Source organism: Catharus ustulatus, chromosome 2 (assembly GCF_009819885.2).
Source record: "Catharus ustulatus isolate bCatUst1 chromosome 2, bCatUst1.pri.v2, whole genome shotgun sequence".
Lineage (NCBI taxonomy): Eukaryota > Metazoa > Chordata > Aves > Passeriformes > Turdidae > Catharus > Catharus ustulatus.
Window position 1 is genome coordinate 19120367 of NC_046222.1, and position 17823 is coordinate 19138189.

Here is a 17823-nt window from a genome sequence, read left to right on the forward strand (position 1 = left end):
GAGCCTGAGACTGTCGGAAAACCAAAGCCTTCTTAGACGTGATACCATTCACAGTATCTTCTATTCCCAAAAAATAAAGAAAACTAATTCTTCTATAACACCTATTCCTTTATACCTGTGCAAGGATCTCAACATACTTGTTCCTGCCATACCTTTACTACACAAAAAAGCATAGGAGCAGCAAACCTGCTCTACAAGTGTTATTTTTATTCAATGGAGAATAGATAGCACATTAATATCAATACTGGAAGCTTCATCTTTCTTCTGCTGCAAAGCTTTAATCTCACAGTCACTAAGTCAATGATTAAACATCAATGATTTCAAAACTGCAGGGTCAGAGACATGCAGAGCTATTTCTACATCTAAAATTTAAATCAGACAACTAAATATCTTAAAAATAATGTTCTGCAAATGCCTCAATCTTACTCTATGAAGATTGTCTCAAGACAAGAAAGAAATTCTGTCTCAACTGAACTGAAGACCATACTTCCATCAAGAAGGATTTCATCCTAGGCCATTGATCACCACTTTCATTGCTTGAGAGTGCCACCTTGGCATATCTCAGAGGGTTCTCTTGCCATTCAGGTTTGTGCATACATCCACTTCTCTCTTGTTTTGCTTTCAAACAGTGCAACTCCCTGAGGCAAAAATATGGTCTTCTAATTATCTGTTTCATTGAGTGTCTTATATTGCATCCAGCGAAGACTGAGTGTAGAGGGACTTCTCCAGGGGCAGATACAGGCTCCATGCAGTGGAAGCATACAGGTATACTCAGGAACTATATTTATTTCTAGTAGTCAGCTGATTTATTGTTGCTTTGATTTACCCTGATGAAAAGTTTGTCAAATTTTTCCTTGTGACTCCTCTGGTGTAAAAAGTGTCCCGGGGATGGCTTATGGCTTAAATGCAACCCCACTGAAAAACTTACAACTGCTGTTATGATTAAATGAACAGCTTTAGCTTTAAATATGAATGTCTGAACTTCAGAAAGCATTTAACATTTGCTTCAGTGTAAGGAACTGAGGGACATCCTCACTCCAGATTTAGGAGAAAAAAAAAAAAGCCCTTGCAATTTTGCACTAGGTAATGGAAGGGTTCCTGGGTCAAGCCTTTTGGAAAACTACCCTTACCTTCTTCAGGAAATAACCTATTAAGACATGGTATGAAAGACAGGGAAAAAAGACAGAAACCAAGGGTTCCATTAACAGCTTCTGCTGATCTCGAGTGTAGGAAGCAGAAGAATTTGCATAAGTGGCCATGATAGTGCTGTGCCTCACTCTATTAGCCTCCCGTGTGAGGCTGAAAAACACAGGTGTGATTTTTTTCTATTGCCAGAAGAAATATCCTCCACACAGTGAGCTAAGTACATCCTGCATTGCTGTCTGCAATGAGTACAAGACAGTGTCAGCATGGGACACTTCCAGGTGGTTGAGTAGCAGCTTTCATGCCCATTCCAGTGTCCCAGCTGCCCAGAGGGAAGGCTGGGCATCTGCTGGGATTTGATTTCCTTCCCTCACAGTTCTGCAGGGCTCCTCCCAGAGTTGCACCAATGTGTGTTGTTGTGAGTCTCAGCTAAACACAGCCTGTGGTCCCTGGCCAGTTTTAGCTGGGCAAAGCCAGCTATCTCCTGCAACTCTGGGAAACGACCTGCACGAGGAAAGGTTGAATCTCTTTTCACGGTGAAAGATCTGACACGCCAGAAAAATCCCAAAATTTTGCTACAAAAAGTTGCATGCTTGTTTCATGGTTGTAGAGAAAGATTTAACAGACTGAAGACTACAGCTCTAGACTGGAAATGTAACTCAGGCAGCAAAAATGCATTTTGTAATCCTTTTGTTTGAGAATTCTTTGCTTCTGCTGTTTTGGGTAGCATGTTCTGGGTATAGGATGCATAATACTTAGGTTAAGTCATGCACAAATTTGTAGAAATTGGATACATTATCTGAAAGAGAAGTCACAAAAGAGAATTATCACAGCACAAGTGAGCATTTACTCTAACAAGCAGCTGCTACAGAAGCTGTATTCAAGACACTTCCCTCCACTTCTGAAACAAATTTCAGCGTACTGGGTAGTGCTCAGCCCTCACCTTTGTACCAGTGCAGGTCTCAGAGTAAAACCCTGACTTTGCTGTCTTAGGCTGAAGCCATGTACTGTTGCCTCAGCAAGCAGTTGAGTCTAATTTCACTTTACATCAAGCAGACCAAAAATTCCATTTGAAAGGTGACAGGCCAGTGCATTAAGCAATTGCACCAGTGGTGGGGTTAAAGTGGATAAATTATATAAGACTAGAACCTGACACTAGAAACCACCAGCTGGATCAAGGACATTTCTATCCATTCTGGCTCATTAGACTTAGGACAACAAGGTCAGCTATGTTAAATTTAATCACAGGCCTTCCTAGAGGGTATGGTAAATGTGTTGGCTAATTTTTCATACCATATCCCAGATAATCTATCACCCACAGCTTGAGAGGTAGCTTGCTTGTGTTTAAAGTATCCACTCTACTTATGGCCAGTTAAGACAAATCTTTATTGCTTTTCAACCAGGATGAGCCAAATTAATCACAAGCATTTACCTCCTTCCTCCCCTATTAAAAACAAAGGGGTTGTAGTTCATGTATGTTAGCACTCAGCTTGGCATCATCTTTTTAACGGAAAAATAAACTGAGCTGTCTATTCTAAATTGAATCAAGCAAAATAAATAAGCAAACAAGATTTTTCTTTGCTGTAGGTACAGAGACTGTGTCCAGAATGAAGAAGGATAATTAATTTGAAACTCTTTCAGGAAAACAGTGTCTTTTTATACTCTGTTTTTAAGGTCCCTAACACAGTAGGGGACTGTTCTATTACTATGACTTCCATGCACTACAGTAATAAAAATAATAATACTGTGAAAGTTATTTAATGTTAAGTCTTCTTGGGTGAACTGCATCTCTCTCCTCCAAAAGGTCCACTGGCCCTACCAGAACAGTGTCATGCACAAAGAGAAGAATGACATGAGCAACTTCTGTGCTACTGATGCAGCTCTTGGGATGCATTTTATAGTAATTAGATATAAAAGCTAATGTGATCAAGTGAAGGTGGCAACTTCCCTCCCTTCTGCTGCCAAATGCTGTCCTGGAGAAACCAGTGTGATGCCCCCTTAGAGTACCATTCTGATTTGCTTCTGCCAGAACATCATAACAGTTCAGAATTGCATTTGCAGATTTTCCATTTTTTGGAACAACCATTTTCCCATTTCTGCTTGTTTGAAAGCAGCCCTTGTGAGACAGTGTGCTGGTCCTGATCACCAAAGGCCATATAAAAGAGGCCCTACTGTGGGAAGCATCCACAGCAGCTGTTGCTGCACATGCTGCCTTGATAACAGGATTGGTGATTTAAAGTGAGCCAACTCATTATCCTGAGCAGTGCTAATATAATATTACTAATGTTACTTATTATTAATTTAAGTGCAAATTTCTATTTAGAATCTAGAGGCAAACATCAGTGCTGGCTATCTTTGTCTTACTGATTTAAATGGCTGTGTCTTAGTCTGTTCCTTAGAAGAAGGGTCCCCAGGGTTCCAACAAACCCAAGAGAAAAGGAATAGAACAAGCATAGATAAACATATAACTTGTGTATGCTTGTGAAAGGGTCAGCTCCCTTGGTGCTGTAAAGCAGGTCTAAGCCAGGCTGTAGGTAATGCCTCCAAGTTGCTTATTCCCTTCGGAAGTGCTGGAAAAACCCTCTTGGAGCTTCTGCATTGGCAGAAAATTCTAGATGCCACACTGCTGAAACCCAGAAGGGTACAGTTTTAATGCTAAGTTATGGTTTAGCACCAAATTGCGTGCAGATGGCTTTATCTTCAGATGGTTCTCAGTGGTGTAGTTGGACATCACCTCATCAGAGATGTACCAGCTATTGAAAAGTTAAGCTCAGTTATCAGGAATAGTATGTGAGATACTGTCTATAATTATTACCCTGAATTTAAATGTACATCCTAAATACTCCAGCATAATATCCAGCACTTAGGTAGCTTCTTATATGAGTGACAATTTTTCCGTAGCAGTAAGTGAGACTTGAAGCCTGGCTATGCATTGCTCTGCAATTTGCTGAATTATATACACCAGGATAACTGAGTATTACAATGCCCAACATTGTGATTTAGTAGAACTTGACATTCACTTCAGGCCTCTATTTCCCTGCTGGTGCATAAAGAAAAACAACTTGCTTTAAGCTTGGGTGATTATGCCTCTGTATTTGTATCAGTTTTTTCCTGTGCAAGCTCCTACACCATAAAGAAAATGGAGATAACCACAAGGAATAAGGAGATGTTTAAAAGATACACTCCTTGATTCCCATCACCCATAAATGCAGACACTGGAAGCTGCTTTCTCTTTTCAGTAGAGGAAGGGAGAAGAAATAACATATCCAATTAAAAGAACAGGGGACTATTCAGGCAGCCAGGGCCAGGAAGCCTTTTGATGCAAATCTCTGCTGTATTACCAAGGCCACAGCAACAATGCTGATTTATACCAACAGATGAATATCAGACATGAGTTGGAATTTTTACCCAGACCATCTGTTCCAAAGTCTTTATGCTTAAAGTTTCCTGGGGTTCTTTAATGACCAATAGTCAGTGTGTTCACGGATTTTATGCTGCTCCAAAGGACAACACACTGCAGGTTATGTCGAATATGGATACTCCTAATCTCATGCTGAGGTGTTGATTCATTATAGATTTGGCAGAGTATTGATGCATTTCACTGAATAACCAACAAGTATTCTTTAAGCACTTTAACATTCCCTGGGACACCTACTGTCCAAATACTTATTTTATTATAAACTCTCTGATCCACTTATGAGTTCTGCAGATGAAGACACACCGATTTTTACTAGTGAACAAAAAGCCATGCATAAACAACTCAGTTCTGAACACTAAAAAGTAGATTAAAACCTTTTTCCTTAGGCCTACTGAAAGGTTGTTGAATGGGTACATAATTTTATACTACTGAAGGCATTTTACTAATTCAGGATATTTTCCCTGTCAAGTTCTGTGACAGATTTGAGCTGATGGACAAGAAGAATTTGAAGTACACTTAATTTCATATAAAGTGTCATTATGGCTCAGGGGTATTGTGTCTTCCACACAGCACAGCCATAATATCCTGGTTAAGGCTCTTAAAAGTAGCTATGATGAAGTGGACAGATAATCTGTCTTTCTTTCTGGAATGTCTGTATTAATTTGCAAATCTGAGGATCTAATAAATTACTGTAGCATTACTTGCAGGTAATTAGCACACATACCCCTTGTTTATTTTGAACTGAGGGCACTCAGTTCATAAGTACCCAAGTAATGGTTACTTTACAAATTCTAGCGGTCCAGATTAGTCATCAGCTGGCTGGAAATGGAGAATAGGTCTTGTAAATGCTCTGTCAACTGATTCAATTTGGTCCACAACAAAACATCCCTGCTGTCTTGCTCATGACTCACACAAAATGCATCAATAGTGTCAGTCCACTGCTCGGTAGGAATGTGTCCAGATCCACTGTCATGATCATGGTTCATCTGGTGAGCAAATTTCACTCCAGCCTGAAGAGATTCTGCGTGCCTGCAGATGTGACACCCCTTTTGTACTTAGTCACTGGCCACCACTGCACAGAGATCTTATGGACCTTTCCATTTTCTCTCAAAATCAAATATGCACAATAGATATTTTTAATGGAACAGAGCCAAATCTAGTCTAACGAGACTTTTTAAAAAGGCATGGATGGGAGGCACCAGATAATATAATGGGAAGAATGCACTTTCTCCCCTTTACCTCCCAGATGTGGGATGTGCTATGGAAGCTGAGATAAGGAGTTTATGTGCCTCCCATCATTCTGTGCAACCCTCTGAAAATGCATGAATGCTTTTCATGGAAGCTTGAGAGAAAATAATTAAGAGAATTATATCCATGAGAAAAAACCCAGTACAAGGTTTTGTTCAAAGACTTCAAGGCACTGGGACAAGCTTCATTACATGAGGATTGTCATGGCCAATCTAATTGTCTGGTCACTGACACAGCATCTGAATTGGCAACACTGGGTAAACTCATTGACTATCTCAAAAGGGAAGGTTGTGACCCAGCAAACACAAAGGTGGTCCATTTTCTCACACACAGCAGGACATTTGAGGCATATCAGCAAAGTGATGTCAGTACAACTCCCATTAATGCTCTGTCTCTTTTAGAATAACTTTTGAGGCCTATCATTCCACAGCTTTGTGTTTAGGACATGCTGATCCTCTGACCTGTAAAGGAAAGACCCATGTCCTTTGTATGTTACTTATGAATTCTCACTGAGTTAAATGGGGCAGAGCCTTGCTGATGTTAAATCAACATGGCAAGATTATTCTTTACTAAAGAAAGTGCTCTGACATGTAGGACAAGGAGGATCAGTTGGGAGGAGGGAGAAGAAGACTGGTAGGGTAACCTCAAGAGCATAGGAAAAATACCCCAAAAAATGACTGGTGCATTTTCTTCTGCCTAATGTTTTCTTAACTTTCTTGATGCCTTTCAGGGAGACATAAAGGGAAATAGAAAGCACTCCCACATCCTTTTCTGTAAGCAAAGAGCAGTTTTTTGGAAGGCGCTTAGGATGGCCCATGTGTGAGCATCCTGTGTTAATTTAAAAGCTCAGTTGGTGATCTCAAGGCAAACTTAAGGCCACTCCAAATAAAGTGTGAGCATGTGTATTTGTACAGTGAAAATAGTCAGGGGTTTGTGTCAACAGCATTTTGTTTGATAGATCCTGCACAACCTAAGTACTGTGACCAGTCCTTATTATGCTTTAAATTTGCTTGCTTTCTGTTTTCTTAGGAGAATTTTTCCTTTATAGAATATTATTTTTGAGTTCTAATTTTCAAAGGCCCTCACTGTGAGGAACTTTTCTCTGCTAACACACTTGTGGGGGGCCTTTGGCTTTTATTTAACATTCCAGCTGGATTTCTGGGGCATCACTTTAAGGGTAGAATTCCCCCAGGAATAACAAATAATCCATTTGGTTCCCTTTAACATTTGTTATATGCTTCTTTACTTTCAACCAAGCAGACGCATTTAGTAACCATCACTGGCTACTTCTGTCAGCAACTCCTCCACTCCCCCACTTGCAAACACAGAAAGTACAAAAAACAGACTTAACTTCAGAGGTGGCAGTGGTGGGGGAGAACAACACAAGGAACGAGGAACGGTCAAGGCTGTTATTGCCAAAACACAAGAATTCAAACCAGTGCTCAATGAAAATAAACAGACTGTTGAAAAAGAAGGTGAAAAGTGAATCAAAGTTCTGCTGCCGCAGAGAAAATAATTTCCCCATTTCCTTCATCATCTCAGCCTCTCCTCAGGACAGCACTGAGGCAGGTATGATCATCCTTACTGAGAACATGTAAACGTGCTCAGAGATCAGCAGGCATGCAATTTAATTAAAGGCATTTCTTTGAACTGCAGCCTATATGTTTAATGTTAAGATAAACGTCTTTAAAATTCTTTTACTGTTTAGTCACTTTTTTCACAAGCCATCTTAGGAGACAATGCCCTCTTTGTCACTTAATCCCTGCTATTTCTTGCTTATCCTGGTTACCTGTGGAAAACTCACCTGTGTGCCTGACTGTCCTCCCTGACCACACAAACCTGCTTCAGATGTCTAACCTACCAATGTAATTCCACTGTCTGAGTGCCACTTTCCCTTCCTGTGCATCAAGAGTCACCCAACTGCATTTGCTGAAGGGTGAGGCACTGTGAAGACAGTAGAAAGTCACATAAACCAAGTGCAAATACAAGCTCCAGCCTCTCTTTGCCACTCGCATCCTGCATAATCACTCCCACCACCACGTTATTAAATGCACAGGTTTAACACTGTTTCTGTGAGCTTTGCTCTGAATCACTTTGCAGAGATGCAGGTGGCTAAGGCAGTGAAAAAACAACAATCACGGAGCTTTGTCTGCTCCTGTTACCTGCTGCACATTACTCTTTGGCAGAACCACTCTTATTTGTATCTAGGTGAGCAAGATGTTGGTTGGAAAAGCAGCAGGTATGGCTGGAAGAGGTTTGGCAGTGCTGGCCCTTCTCCAAACTGCTGCAGGAACAGAAATCTGTGCTCCAAGTATGGGAGAATGACTTCATTACCTGGAGCTGGAGTAAGAATTAAAGGTGAGTGGGCAGCTGACCCCCAACAGATGCTTCAAGAGCATTGCATTTATTGCAGAGAGGTAAGAGGGTTTGGGCAGAATCAGCAGTTTTGCTGCTCTGGTGTCTTTGGACACTCAGTCACACCCTGGTTACATGTGACACAACTCTGGCAAGTCTGATCAGAGGTTGCCTTTGTGTGACAGAAGGGTGCAGTAGGACAAGGTACCTTTCTTCCACATTTCCCCTGCGGTGTCTTGTTTTCTGCCTTGAAATTCTGAGGTAAAGCAGATGGGGCCCATTTTTTCTGTGGTTTCTGGACACTCAGTGAACTCAGTGAACATCTGGAACCATGGATCTCTCTTAGCTTTTGCTTATAGGCAGAGCAGCTCAGCTCTGAAGGCATATGGAGTCAGAACAATGTTCAGTGAGCTGCACCCAGTGGGACCCAGAAGGTCACCAGTGGTCTGGGAAGGGAGGAGAGTCTTGTAGTTCCCTTCAGGGAATTCCAGAAAAGACCGGGATATTTAGGTTGTGGCATTTGAAGGCCACTGTGCTTGCAAAGCCTGTGCCAAAGCAGTGCAGCAGGGCAGTCACTGCAAGCTGGGAATACTGTGGGAATACTGCTCCTCTGGTTTCAGAGAGCTGGGGTCTGGAAGCTTTGCTTCGCTTCCTTAAGCATCTTTTTAAGTAGAGCTTTCTGCTACTCTGCCATCACATTATATACAGAAATGTGGTTTATTTGAGATCAGTTGAATTACAGTTTATATTGGCTGTATCAAAATCAGATACACACTTAAAACATCCTTGTGTGGGCGTTTTACCTGAAAACAATGAAAAAATAAAACAACTCAAACAAAAAAAACCACCTACCTGCATCATCAAGTTGATGTACAAAATGGAAGTCAGCAGGTAAAAAACATTGCTCATGGGGGATGATCACAAAACATGCCAGCATCAAGCACTGCATTGTGCTGACACCCCTGCATCAAACTTGCTCTCAGCGGACACAGCTGAAGAACTGCAATTGCTCTGTTGTCCTTGAACTTTGGCTTGTACTACCAAGAAAAAGGAAAATCTTCACTGAGTGCAGGGTATATTTGGGTCTGAAAATCCTGCCTTGTAGAACAGCCTTCAACTGAAGGAAAACTATAAATACCCATAGAGACTCCATTTCACCTAATGGAACCTAAACACCTTAAATATCTATTTGATATTTGTGGCATTTAGCAGAGAAGTGGTGTAAACAAATACTCAAATGAAGATGAGGCAATTTTAAACAAAATGTGTGACTAATTGCTACCCCCTGACAAAGTCATTGAATGTGCAGCCCATTTTATAAAACCTTACCCAAAATTATTTGGAAATTTCCCATGCCCATCCATGGACAGTTGGCCAGAAACTGTGGTCAGGACCTTCACATCCTCTCCTCAGCACCAAGCATACAGAATTTGAAAAACTAGGATATAGGCAGTGATCTTACTTGGCATAAAATATCAGGTGAGATGCTCTTTGGAGGCTTTCTTAATTTTTTAATCAGTTGGTTTTATGTCCCTGTTTTTCCCTTAAAGCCTTGCTTTGTTGCTGTGTGTGCTAGAAATCCATAAACTTTTCTCATCAACACTACATTTCAGAAAGTAACTCTTTCTTCTTTCATGACATAAAGCCTTTAAGTTTTTCCCTGGGAACCATATTTGTAGCAGATACCTTGGCAACAGACACTGTCTTGCTCTGATCCATATAAGGCTTTAATCAGAATGATTTTTGAAAACATGGATTAAGCTCCATCTATGCTATAAAGAAACCATTTTTCATTAAGCCATTTTCAACCAAACTGCATTCACGCAGGACACTAAATCATGCAAACAGAATATAAATCACTTAGTGGTTCTATAAATCATGTTGGTCACTGATAAAAGAAAAAAAAAGAAAAAGAAAAAGATTAAAGTATTAATTTAAAAATTACTAAAGAAAAAAATTACATTGTCTGCATTTCCACTGTCCAGTGCAGCCACATTTGACTGGGCTGAACCTATGTAAGACAAAAGATTTTCAAAACTGAGGTAAAAATTGCTAGCAGTGGTCAGGAATTTTTGGACTAAATTTTCTTTTCCTTTCACATACAATGAAAAAACCCAAGTCATCTGTCAAAACTGAAGCTGATTGATAGCAATGGTTTGAACTCAACAAGTCTCTCAGCTTAAAAAAAAACGCAAAAGGACCATTGAATGATGAAGGATGGCTGTTTTGACATTTTTAAAAGTGAAAAGGTTTTATTTTCTAATTGAAGGAAACAAGCAGAAACCCCACGCTCCTTTTGTACTAAAAAGAGGCAACTGCTTTGAAAGCTCACAATCTAAATAAACTCTTTGAACATTATTAAAGTAAAATATTTAGCTTGGCCCCATCCTGATTTTATTTTGGAAATTTTCATCCAAGTTTTAAAAGGACCTTTCATCCCCACTCGGACATAGGAAAAATACTGGAATTCTTGAAAATCCTGACAGGGTGAGGAAGCTCATCCCCATCCAGGTTCAGCAGTTCTCTCTTGTGCCAGTTTCACTGAAAGGGTGCTCAAGGCCATCTGTTCCTTGACTCTAAGATGGATGAAAAGTAGAAAGGAAGTTTTTGCAGGCTTTAATTCTCAAGAGAGCAAAGACATGCAGGTGAGGTCCCACAGGAGGTCGGAGGCTCAGCTTGGGTCAACCACAGTAGAACATGGTTGGTGTAGGGGTCAGGCCTTATCCAGACCCTTGGAGTACTGGCACAAGCACCTCTCTGCTAACAGATCAGCCCTGTGTCTAAATGCAAATGTGAGCTCTTTTTACTGCAGTGCTACCTGTGTTGGTCACTGCTTTGCTAAGCTGGTGGGGTTGTTTTTCCCATTAATGGACCTCCTGAGTCCATTTTAAAGAAAAACTAACAAGTCAGGCACTGATTTGCCATGGGACCCATTAGCAGCAGGCATTTAAAACTGCAGAGCCTTCACTTTACCTGTATCAACCAGCCCTGCTGGTATCAATCACCAGAGCATCGCAGACATCAGCAGGACTGCACCGATTTATATGATCTGAGGATCTGCCTTCTTACCCTGACTGAAGTATTTGCAGTAATTCATTCTTGATTCTGAGAGTGCTTACTTGCAGCTGGACCCCTTATAGAACCCCAGAGAAATAAAATTAGTAAAGCAGTTACTAAGGCGATTTAAGGCTGTTGACATGACGAAAAGTGATTAACATTGTTTGTGTGATTTACTGCCCTGGATGAGCACTGTTTGGTTGAAAATGACTTAGTCAAAAATGCTTTTACATACAGCTGGGAGAGGACTTAATCCATGCTTTCAAAAACACTGATTTTAGCCAAATATGGAGACTGCACATTGCCAAAGTAATGACCCAAGGTGTTCTGAGGAAGAAATGTGTCTCGTTTGAGGTCTAGCCCTAAAACCACCCATAGGCTATGAAGGAGTGTCAGACCATTCATAAGAAACATGCTCCTCTTCTGCAATGAAGTTTCATTCTTATAGGAGACTGTTTGGAATGTAGAAACAGAGCCACATCCAAAAATTTGTGGAATCACTACAACTTATCACAATATTCTTCCTTGTCTGCCCCAGTGGTCTGCTTTCCTCAGGAAATTTACCTCCACGAGGAAATGTACTTTGAAGCATATCTACATTCATGTCTCCTTTCCAAAGAGAGAGAAAATGCCTCAAGTGGCAGAGGCAATATTTGCAATGCTCCCTAATCCAAACACTGTTTTCTGACAGCGTTTGTCAGTCCCTCTGCCACTGTTTCTTAAATAGGTTCAAGAGGGGTGTGCAGAATAACCCTTGGAAAGCTGCTTCTAATTGCTTAGGTTGTGTACCTAAATTAAAAACCATCTCATTCAACAATTCTCTGGCTGAGATTTGTTTGCTCCCACTGCCAGATGCAACTTAGTGGCACCTGCTCACCTTCTGATTTGGAACTGAGCTGGCAACACCTGTTCTGATTTAATTTGATGGAGGTAAATCACTGCAAGCTCCCCAGCATCAAGGATCCATTATTGGTAACTACATTACCTGCCCCATGCTAAACATTTGCTCTGAACACACTTTCAGGAAGATAAGCAAAATAATAGGAAGCATTTCAGGAAGCATTGCCAATCCAAATTTTTCCCTCTCTAGGAGCACCTAGCTGTGTGAGCAGGAGGGAGGAAAAGTGAGTTTACCATCAGGCTTTTGAAAGTTGTAGATGAATGCAGATAATAAAACTGCATGAATGGAGGAGGATGTACATATCTACTCAAGGGATCACCTGCAGGAGGTGGAGGACTTATTTTGGACTGCAACAATAGACATTTCCTTAACAGTTGCAGTTGTAAGAGAGAGTTGTTGTGGTTTACAAAAGGGGATATACAGCCAGAGCTGCGTAAGTGGGAACAAGAAGTTGTTGCTTTGGGTTGTGCACAACGTGGGGCACACAGCCATGTGGCTCACTGCTTCTGCATCAGAGGGTTACAGGACCATATTTATCCCCTGGCTACTGATGGAAATCTTGCTGGGATTTGAAGAATTCATAACACATAATGAGGTAAATAAACCCTCTTTTGGCAGAGTAGAAAAATTAATCCAAAAGGTCTGCTGAAAGGAAATGCAGACTGCATGTGAGTAGCACAGGCACAGCTTTAAAAGAGATTTCCTTTCTGAGTTTCCCAAAGTCTGTAACAATGCACTGACAACACATTAGCAAGCAGAGCAGGGATTGCCTTCTCCTAAACAAGCATTTTCCAAGCAGTAACGACTCAGTGCACTGCTGCTTTTCCCTCTTCCTCACATCTCCCAGCCCCAGGAATGTTCAAGTCCCATTCAAAGCCAAGTACCGTACATCACAGTTCCCCCCTTAACCTGTTTGCAGGCAGACCCTGCCTCATGTTCTTCTTCAAACCCCACCGCAAGACCAAACAACTGACCCTGACAGTACGAAGCAGAGGTGACTGTCAGGGATACATCTCTCTGGGAAACTCAGAGCAGCATCCACAGGCATGCTGCACTGCTGCCCTTAGCATAACCCCTAGACATTCATTTCACTCCTGTTTCTACAGCAGCCTCAAAGCTTTCATCTGCATCTGGACATAATAGGAGACAGTGATGTTTTCCTTGCTGTTTTCTGCTTCCCATTTGACTCAACTGCCACACACTTTTTTTTCCCCTTTTTTTCCCTCTTCAGCTCAATTTTGCAAAGCTCAACAGTGAAATTACAGCTAAACATAGTTGACATGAGGGGAGAACTGTCTTGGAGGCATTAAGAGAGAGCAAAAGCCTGCATCAGCTTTTGCACAGGCACAGCAGCTGACATATGGCACAATCCAGCAAGCAACCAGACCCAGAGCTATCTGGCAGTGACCTGCACATCTGCTGGCACAGGAGCTGAGGCCTTGGGGCACAGTTCAAACCAAGCTAGTGTGAATGAGAAAAAACAACTTCCCCATTCCTTCTTATGGTACATCCATCTGTTGCACAGCTCATTATTGGGAATGGAGTTACAACTATTGCAACACCCTGTGTTATAAAAAAAAGAACTCCAAAATTACTTTGTGGTATTTTTTCTAATACTGGATTAAATTTCATTTGTGTTCAAATGAAAATTTTTCTGGTTAATTTTTATTTTATTTTTCTTAAAATTTCCTCCTAATTAGTAGTCTGAAGGTTCATTCTGGGGTTCCACAAAAGTCACACCAAAACACTATGTTCTGTGTTTCTAGAAAAAAAAAAATCACTTAAACAAAACCTTACACTGAGAAACATCAGACTGAAGCAGTGGGGTTTGGAAGTACAGTGGGGAGTAGAAATGCAAACTTTAGTTGTAAAAGAATTGGGATTAGGATTTAGCACTGTCCTGAAGGTGTAGAGTTAAAGGGAGGGGAAAAACCAAGGTAATGCATCTGAAGAGCATGGATGAGGATTACGAATAAGGAACATGTTTTTTTGCCACAATGAAGTGACTGGCAGCAGTATCTGGAAAGGCAGACATTAGGGAGGGAGGCAGAAGTGGGAAGGTAATTTGAAATACACTGCCATAGAGGTCTGAGATGTTCCAGTACTGGGATAACATGAAGTGGATGCAGGCGAAGGGCTGTTGAGATTCCAGTGGAGAGCAAGAGGTAAGGCCTGCCACAGAAGAGGAGGAAGGGAGAGGAGAATAGGCATATTGTGGGAAAAGGCTGTAGGAGGACAGAGATTTGAGCAGAAAAATGTATCTGTCAGTACTGAAAGTGGTAAAGAAGTTCAAGGATGAAATAACTCAAACATGTTGACCTCAGAGCACAAACACATAAAGGGAGCTTCCTGGTGCCTGGCTCGTATCACCAGGAAATATCAGTCATGAGTTTTTCATCACAAAAGGGTTGATACTGCAACATATATTTTCCAGTTACTACTTATGACTGAATGACAAGTAACACTTCCCTCCCATGCTGAAAGAAGCTGCAACCAGTCGTCATGGTTTGCTCCATCCTCCTCTGAAACTGTAGTTCTCTTTCTCACACAGTTTCAGCTGACTGGCTTGTGGTTTCTCCATGGTGGCTTTGGGTTTGTTTTTTTTTTTTCCTTTTCTTATTTATTTGGAAATAAAGACCTTTGGCAGCATGCCTTGAGCAGGTTCCTCTTTTCTCTGGAGGTCTTGGACTATTTCCCTGAGACACAAACCCAGTTCATACTGGGAAGTACATACTAAATCAATCAGGAAAACACAGCAGCTGAGAGCTCCCTTGTGACAGGAAAACAATGACACAAGTGGAGGAAGCCACCAGAAATTTCACTGGGTATGTCCTAGAAGCAAAGTGAAGTAAGGGGAGTTGCTACTTTCAAAAGCATGAAGTCACTTGAAAGATGCAGAAATTTCCAAGATTGGGAACAATGGGTTCCCGGAGGTGAACGATTCATAGCAGAAAGAAAGAATTCAGGAAGAAGAGACTAATTTCCTTTGGGAGGTATTTTCAGTGAAATTGGCCCAACTTCATAAAATCCAGGAAGCTAGGGGTTTTTTTCTGCAACAAATATCTGTCTCACCAAATTGGTCAGAGCTGAGATCAAGGAAGAAGTTTAAGTGCTAGGAGAAATATCTTGTGCTGAGCAGTCAGCTTACTTTAAGACCCCAAAAAATGGCAAAAACAAATATACCTTAGTGGTGAACTCAGCCAATATATTGTTTTTTTTGGCTAGTTCAGGAAGACACAAGCCAGTTTTCAGGAAATTTCTGGCTGTTAGCTCTGCTATTCGTAAGTGAACAGAAAGAAAAGAGAGCAAAGATTCTGCCATCTAATGAAAAGAGAAAAGAAAATCCAGAGGACTAATGAGTAAAAGCCACTGACCACCATGTAAATCCCAGCTCTGAAATGTGAACACACACACACACACACACACACACACACACACACACACACACACACACACACACATGCACAAATTTGCACACTAATACAGGTTTTATACATACACACTTCTGCTTCTTTGGATCAAAACAGGTCAAAATGGTAGTAAACACTTAATCCTTCAATGCGGAAGAGTGCCCATGTGCAGTGTTGAGTTACAGCACCCTCCAGTGCAGTCCTGGTCAGACAGAGATATCATGAGCATCACCTACTGCTCAGGGCCTTAGGGGAGAACGTATCACTCAGGAGTGCAGGGGCTCTGCCTTTATCAATAATACCAAATTCTTGGAAATATCAGAGTGTTTCCCTGTCCTGCTCAGAGATGTATGAAGGTGAGAAACCACAGTATCAATTTAGAGAGGTGTAATTACACACAAATGTTGCCGCACAGGAAATCATCGGTGTATCTGGATAAGAGGCAAGTTCAGTTCACCAGGTCGTGTGTTTTACATATCCATCAGGCTTTCCTTCTTGAGATTGTAAAGACAAGCTGGTGCAGAATCCCCAACACCACCCCAGTGTCCTCAGTGATGACAAGAAGTGGTACACATTTGCATTTAATTACAGTCTGTTTCCTTCAGTGATGCTGGGACCCTGGATAAAATACTATTGTGCTCATTACCATCCCCAAAACAAACACTTGAGAGAGTCGGGAAAAACTGTAATGGAAGTGTCTCATTGAAGGCTGTGATTTCCTATATTATAAATACATAATTTCATAGTAATCACATACATTACATAATATAAATCCCTTCTACATCAGGTAAAGGAAGTTATTCCCATTATCAAATACTGAAGTCTGATTTGATTTTTACAACACAATGCTCTCCAGGGTGAGCAAAATCAGTTTGGCTTTCTAGAGAATACAATTATAGGCTTCAAGCAAAAGAGCTTAGAGAAGGATTCAACAGTCTGTCTTCGTAAATTATACTCTGAGGTTTGCATTTTTCTCCCTATTTGATGGGGTGAAGGGGAAAAGGCAATTGCATAGAATAGGCCCCAAAGAAAACACTTCAGTGAAAAAAAAATGCAATCCAAAGAAAAGTTGTGTTTGGTTTGCAGAGCAGGTAAATGCAGACTTGAAAAGTAGCAGGCAAAAAAAATTGAGGAGATTTAGGGAAGTGTGAGACAATGAGGGAATGATCCAGCTATTTTGGTGGGCTCCAGCCAGCATAGTACAAGTCCAAGTCTGTTTCCTGGTGACTGTATTTGATTCTGCAGCTGATAAGAAAGAAATAGATGCAGCTACCAAGAGGCTGGGCCACTGCACAGGCTGACACTGTTTACAATATTAATATATCTATATAGAGGAGTCTGTTCATTCAGCATAATCATCCTTATCTTGATTACTTCTGTCTCTATCCAGGTTTTTCTAAAAATTTTTGCTTCTTTTAATTGCGCTCACTCTTCTCTGACCCAGCCTGACCTGCTGTATTTGAAGAAGGAACACCCCTAAATCTTTATTGCATTTATACCATAAAGCCTAACAGACATCTTCATTAAAATCTAAGACATCATCAAAGTATTGTTTCTCATATTGCCAGTTGAAATGGGGAACACATTATTTCATTACTTAGTTTTGAGCTGATTTCTCTGCAGCAAGCAGGAGGGGATAGAGAAGCAAGAAAAGCAAGCAAAGCAATAAACAGGAGCTTTTTATTTTTTTTCCCCACAGTTGGATGGTCTTCAGATACCTGCTTCATGTTTCTAGTGATGTGTTCCTTCCAGCCCTCTAATACCTGATAGTCTAGAAACAATATCCACATCAACTAAACGATTTATTTATTCTCTAACCATAAATTATCAGTTAGATATGTCTCAGCCTTTACACTTCACATCTTCAGCCTTTATCAATGCTGTTCTAAAAGGCAGGTATATTTGATTTAATAGTCTTTTTACTTTTCCTTTCATTTTTTTCTCCTTTGTGACTTAAACAATCAATCTCTCTTTTCTCACATCTTTTTACTTGAGAACTTCTATTTTTATTCTTGCTCTTCACTGTGTCTCCTTTGTCTCTAACAACCTGTCAGCAAATAGCATTTTCTGTGTTGGCACAGCTCTTTCCCTTCTGATGGCAGACCAGAGACATTAGTGTAACTTAGCTCTGTCCTGGAGTCAGAGGAGGGGGATTTTGCCTCCAGGGTGGTGTCTGGGAGGACCTGTGACTGCTGTTTTTCACTGCTTCCTCAGGATGCCTCCCTGAATCCCAGCAGCTTGTCCTCAGAATGATCCTTGCATTTAGGAGTGCAGCAGCTGGTTAGGATGAT